This window comes from Triticum aestivum, chromosome 5D (genome assembly GCF_018294505.1).
Source record: "Triticum aestivum cultivar Chinese Spring chromosome 5D, IWGSC CS RefSeq v2.1, whole genome shotgun sequence".
NCBI lineage: Eukaryota > Viridiplantae > Streptophyta > Magnoliopsida > Poales > Poaceae > Triticum > Triticum aestivum.
The window spans coordinates 418869690-418876545 of NC_057808.1; the positions used below are offsets into that span (position 1 = coordinate 418869690).

Sequence of the window (6856 nt, forward strand, 5' to 3'; positions counted from 1 at the left end):
TTGTTAGCAAGATTGATCAGCTAATTTGCTAGAATAACCCTGTCTCATTTCATTCTTATTTATTTGATTTGGGCACTTCAGGAAAATACATTGATCAAGTGAAATAAAAATACATCATCACATGCTTAGTGAAATAAAAAATGCATCTGTGTATGGAGAAATGGGTTGTCAGTTCATTACAGTAAGTAAATTCTAAAAATGCAGATATCATTGCGAAAAATGAAAGCATACATCTTATTAAATGGAGGGCTCCTTTTCTCCCAGCTTCGACTTTCTCCTTGGTATCCAAAAGATTCTCAAGCTGAGGTGGCAAATAAGTTTGTTCAGATGCAAGCTGAGGTATGCTGCAAAAGGATATCACTTTTTGTTAGCAAGGTTTATCAACTAATTTTTTGGAATAACCTGGCCTCATTTCATTCTTATTTATTTATTGGACACTTCAGGAAAATGCATTGATCAAGTGAAATAAAAATACATCATCACATGCTCAGTGAAATAAAAATGCATCTGTGTACACAGAAATGTGTCTTCAATTCATTTCGGTTAGTAAATTCTAAAATGCAGATATCATTGCGAAAAATGAAAGCATACATCTTATTCGGTGGAGGGCTCCTTTTCTCCTGGCTTTGACTTTCTCCTTGGTATCCGAAAGATTCTCAAGCTGAGGTGACTCCTAATGGGTGAATTAGCTTGTTTTTGTTGAATCTTGTATGTGTATCACTGACATATTTTTCAATGGTCATACACTGCTTGCACTGTTTTAGACAACAAGCCTCTGCTCTCCACCCCTGCTTGTGCATGATAAGATGATAGTATTATGCCTTCCCAACTGGGACATGATTTCTTTCTTCGTCTCTCAATGTTTTTAGATTTTTGTTTGTACGTAAAAGCTGAAATGGCACCCTCAAAGTAGAGAAGGACCATGTAACTTTGGATGTGACCACTAATAAAACAGAATATGTTAAAAGAATATATTAACATACATAAAAGACTGAAACGGTAAAATAATATCATTTTTGTTGTTTCTACTTTTCTTCTAGCATAGACAACCAAATAAGATCAAATATCCACCTACAGTGTAAAGAATACGAAGTTGAAGTTGTCACGGAGCAGTGAGAACCGATACTCAGATCATAAGTAAGATGACATATGCCAGTTATATGTAAAGTTTAGCTTTAATGGCAACCACAAATCTACTGTGAGTGCATCTGTTCATTGATGTTATGTAGCTTTCAACTAATAACAAAAATATGGAGATAAGATTGTACCTCCAATTGTAAGATCGGCCAAGCAACAAGCTCTCAGTTGTTTTTTCGATCGATGGGAGAGAAGTAACGAACGAACGAAACGAAGTATGAATTGCTCCATTAGGAGTAGAGATTCGAATTTTCTCCCGGCTTTGACTTTCTCCTTGGTATCCAAAAGATTCTCAAGCTGAGGTGACTCCTAATGGGTGAATTAGCTTGTTTTTGTTGAAACTTGTATACGTATCACTGACATATTTTTCAATGGTCATACACTGCTTGCACTGTTTTAGACAACAAGCCTCTGCTCTCCACCCCTGCTTGTGCACGACACGATGATAGTATTATGCCTTCCCGACTGGGACATGATTTCTTTCTTCGTCTCTCAATATTTTTAGATTTTTGTTTGTACGTAAAAGCTGAAATGGCACCCTCAAAGTAGAGAGGGACCATGTAACTTTGGATGTGACCACTAATAAAACAGAATACGTTAAAAGAAATTATTAACGTACATAAAAGACTGAAACGGTAAAATAATATCATTTTTGTTGTTTCTATTTTTCTTCTAGCATAGACAACCAAATAAGATCAAATATCCACCTACAGTGTAAAGAATACGAAGTTGAAATTGTCACGGAGCAGTGAGAACGGATACTCGGATCATAAATAAGATGGCATATGCAAGTTAAATGTAAAGTTTAGCTTTAATGGCAACCACAAATCTACTGTAAGTGCATATGTTCATGGATGTCATGTAGCTTTCAATTAATAATAAAAATGTGGAGATAAGATTGTACCTCAATTGTAAGATCGGCCAAGCAACGAGCTTTCAGTTGTCGGTACAAACGCAGTTGATGTCGCAAGAAAAATCATCTCCTTGGTGCAGAACATAGGAGAAGTTTACCACAGAGCATCTTATCCTTAGTGATCCAAGTTATTCTCTTGCACGAGTGGAGAAACCTGGAATGTGTACCAAGACGATCTTAAATACTACTTACAATGATAAAATATCTTTGCCTTGGCACGTGTTTTTCCTCACTTTATGATGGGCAAGCACAAATGGCAATGCGACCATTCCAGTAGATCAAAATATTTTGGGTCTAGTGATCATCCAGAGGCGCATGTAGTGGCTGACCCCGAAGGTGATGTCCCCGACCGGCCACTTCCCTAGCATCTGTTCGTACGTGAATGACACCATCCTTGTTTCCCCCCCTCAACGACAGTTCGCCTGTGACAAAAAGATGTAAAAATAGATATGGCAACCTGCAAATAAATCAACATGCATGTAGTTGTTACAATCTAGTCAATACGATTTTATGGAAAGGCTTGATAAAAAAGCAAAATGAAAAGCAAGGCATAGAAGTAGAAGTCTCTCAAATTGTTTTTCAAGAGTGCCTTTGAGATGTTCACATAAAGTATTTTAACAGAGCAATGTGGAGTACTCACATTCAACATTTGAAAAAATGTATATGAGATGCATATTATGTCTATCACCATGGAAACGAAGCAATGAAAATGAGGCAATCAATTGAGCAGTGCATCAAACATACAACAAAAACTATTGTTGTCCGTGTCAATGTCACATTTTTACCCTCGCATTAACAGTAGGGGGTAATTTTCTATTAACTAATTTTAATAATTGTAGTAATTGCAACCATCTGGGATAATACAGTACTACAGTTTATAAGATCTAACTTTGGCAAACCATACATCTAACTTGGGGTCGTAAGAGGATATCAAGAAAAAACTTGGGATTGTAAGAGCCGTCTGAATTGCGTGAGGCACGTCCATCTTGTGCCAACGCCCGATAGCTTGTTGAAACTATATCATTGTCGTCGATACTGCTCTCCACCTCCAGATCCTTACCCAAACCTGATAAAACTGCATTATATAGCATACAGATCATAGTAAGCAATGACATATCTTGTGCAAGCCCGTTTCCAAACAATGAAGCAAAGTTGATAGTATATCTGATAGTCACAGCAAATATCATACCTTAAGCTTCATAAGCAAGACAACAGTTGCCATCGCCAATATCATATTATGTAGGAATAACGTGACCACGGTTAGTAGTCATAGGGAGCCAAAATGAAGCAAACATAAGGCAACGGTGATCATCCTTCTGATAAGTATTCGAGAAAAATCCTTTGAGATTCTCATGAGAGGTGGTCATGGTTACAATTCATGATTTAACAGAATGTATAGTTCATTTATTTAATAGAAGGGAATGTTACAGAATGCATAGTTCATTTATTTACAGAAGGGAACATTGCAGAATGCATTAATGTCTCATTGTAAAAGGTATAAATCCACACTAATACTATGACAGAGAGAGTTCTCATGCTTGTACATATTACAGCCTTGATATTTTGGTTTCCATCTGTGTACAGGAAGAGATATTAGCAAGGGAGGAATTTAACACACACACACACACAGAGAGAGAGAGAGAGAGAGAGAGATAACTTGTCTGAACCACAGGGCATAGCACAACACGCTCCCTGCACCCAGCGTCAACCTCTATGCATCCCCTAAGATGCAGAGCACAAGCTGTAGCGCCACAACACACCTTCCCATCCCTAGAGCAGACCCCTCTCCATCCTTATACCACCTACAGGATGGACCAAGACTCTCGGAGGCGACAGACGAACCGGACTCTAGCATACCCTGTTAGATCCGTCGGGATCGGATAGGCTAGATATTCCGGTAGTTCTTACCTTCTACCTGGCCGGATGAACTCGATGGGGTGGCCATGGTGGATGGCGGCGGTGGTGATGGCAGATCATGGGCGAAGTGGTGGCGGCGCTTCCCATCAGCACTGCACTAACCCTAGATCGGTAGGGATGTAGGTGGGGTGTACGGCATCGCGACGAACCTCGTGATGCGAGCCGCCAGCCCCCACCTCTTTATATAGTGCAGGTGACAGGGGCCCGTCAACCATAGTGGGTTGAGCGCCCCCGATCAGGGCGCAGATCTAAGGGCCCGGTGGGCCGTTGGGCCCACACGGTGGAGATCATCCTAACATTCTCCTCCTTGATCTCAACTTTTTGACCTTATACTTTTACTTTACTCGTTTCATAACAGATCAATACATAGAATATGTTTCATCGTCACAGCTCAATTGCCGATAGAATCAGACAGCCACAACGTACCACTCTGTTTTGAAACAAATTCTTTAACCTTGGGCCCTTTTATTGTCCGGAAATCTTAGACTATACCATAAAACCCATGTCGACTGTGTGTTCTTCGAACACACTGGGCGGTAAGCCTTTAATAAGCAGATCTGCAAACACTTGTCTGTTGCTTTTATGCTTCAAGCATTTCTACATAATTCCAGACTTTCTCCTTTACAACGCATAACTCTGTGTCAGTGTGTTTGGCATCAACACTTGACTCGTTGTCATAGGAGCGAAAAACTTAAAATGGTTATCGCTGTTGTCAACCATTATTAACTCCGGGTACAGGTCTCCTTAACCATTTTGCCTGTCCCTCAGCCTCATATTAAGCTATAAAATATCTTTGCATCACACTGATGATAATTTCATTCTTTGGAGCTTTTCCACACAAAAACCTCCAAGTATGAAAGTTAGCGACAATTGTGGATTTCGCTATACATTTCACAAGTCCTGTCTTTGTACTCACAATCTTTTGAGAGCACTTATTTCTTTCAGCATGATGCCGATATCTTTGACTCCATTCCAGTGATCTATATATGGACTGGACATTGCCAAAACAACCCGGATACGTGAACTGTGTCAGGGTAATATATTGAGCTTCCAACAGCTGAAGCATATGGTACCATATCCGTTTTCAATCTTTTCTCATCAACTTTTGGAACACCATAGTTTCCAGTTCAATTACCCTTGACTATAAGAACAGGCGTAGGTTTTCTCGCATGCCTACTTTAGAGACCTTTGTTAGCATGTCCATGCGACATTCCTAATACCCCATTTTATTCTTTTCTTGGTGAATCTCGATATTTATAACGAGAGACACTCTGAGAAATGCAATTTTGAACTTTGAGGACAAGAACTTCTTTTCTCCTCCTGAAGTAGATTGACATCACCACTAGCAAGTAGGACGTCATCTACATGCACAGGATTGGGAAATGAATTTTCCATTCTATAACTTTGCATGAATACAATTGTCCTTCCATTTTCTTTAACCCAAAATATCATCTGATTGTTTAAACTTTAAATGCAACTGTCTAGAGACTTGCTCTAGTCCATAAAAAACTTCTTGAAGCAGTATCCCTTGTGTTCTATACATTCATCTGATGTAACTCAGATCATGATGTCGGTCATGATGTGCCACTAACACTCATTGTAATTTGTTCATTCTCTTTGCACAAAATCTTTCGATTCAAGTCGCGCTTTACACCTTTACATATTTTCTTTGGAGTCACATTGACCTTGTAGACCTTTTACAGCCTACTGTTTATGCTCTATTGGAAACTACTTATGAGTCCCAAACATTGTCAGGATTCACCAATTTTATTTCATCTCACATAGTCTCTTATCATTTGGACAAATAGACACTTCTCTAAGCTCGATTGAGCGCTTTAAATGAGGTGGGATCAACCTCGATTTGATTTTCACTAACATAGACTTTATAGTAATCAGAAGTATCTGATTTTCTCATTCCTTGAGACCATCTGTGTCTCAGGTACTGGCACTTCTTTCATATGGGGTTGTTGTTGCTCTGTGATTGCCAAGAGGCAAATTAATTCTATAGTCTTTTATTTCCAAGAGGCAATAGGTTTTACAGGGACCTGTGTCACAAGATCCATGTGTACTCATTCATCCTTTATAGATCTAACATCAGGTGTTGTATAGGTCATACAACATGCTCCCCCAGATTACTCCATCTTCACTAAAAATGGCGTATCTTTAAACTTTATTATTTGGGTTTATTCTGTTAAAACTTTCTTCTTTATGGCACTTTAAGCACCGTCTTAGTATTCCTTAGTCTGCTTTTGGAACTGTAAAAGATCCAGGAATACAGCTATTTCTTTTCTTTAGGGGTATTATTATGATCGTCGTACTCCCCCAGATGATCACATTCTTCATTAATGGATATCTCATATTTCTTTCTCCCCCTCGAAATGTGGCAAGAACTTTTCTGCCACAATTTCGAAAAACCATTCACAACTCTTGTGAATTGAGGAAACTTTGGTATCTACTTCATGTATCTGATTACTTCATATGTAATGAAGTTATCTGTTAACGGTATGGGAGTACTTTTTCCTTATTCCTCATTCCATTTCGGAAACTCAAAATAGTTCTTTATCATTAGTACTTTTGTAAGTCACACTTGCATATCATTCTTATCTTTAGGTTCGTCTGTAACTTTTATTCTCTTTGGATTTATTGAGTGCTTAATGACCGTTACACATAAGGTGTACGGTCGATACTAGGAAAGCATAATAGCTACTCCATACTTTTCTCCCAGAGTGGGACACATTAAACGCACATGAGTCATCATATCTTTCTCCTGTCATACAAGATAAGTCCTTTGCCTACATTTCTCCTGCCATACATGATTTTTTTGACATAATACTATGTCAACTTTACCCAGTTACGCAAGTATTTTCCCTGACTTTTCCCGCCATGCGG

At 38.8% G+C, this 6856-nt stretch overlaps 1 long non-coding RNA gene across 1 annotated transcript; it reads right to left on the reverse strand.

The window, feature by feature from the left end:
* Nucleotides 1-235: 235 nt before the first annotated feature.
* Nucleotides 236-6408, reverse strand: LOC123125229 (uncharacterized). The gene is made up of 5 exons (XR_006461345.1): nucleotides 3240-6408; nucleotides 2955-3125; nucleotides 2284-2472; nucleotides 592-2204; nucleotides 236-344 (listed from the first exon to the last, which is right to left on the reverse strand). It is a non-coding gene; the product is annotated as an uncharacterized lncRNA (long non-coding RNA).
* Between the last annotated feature and the right edge of the window lie 448 nt (nucleotides 6409-6856).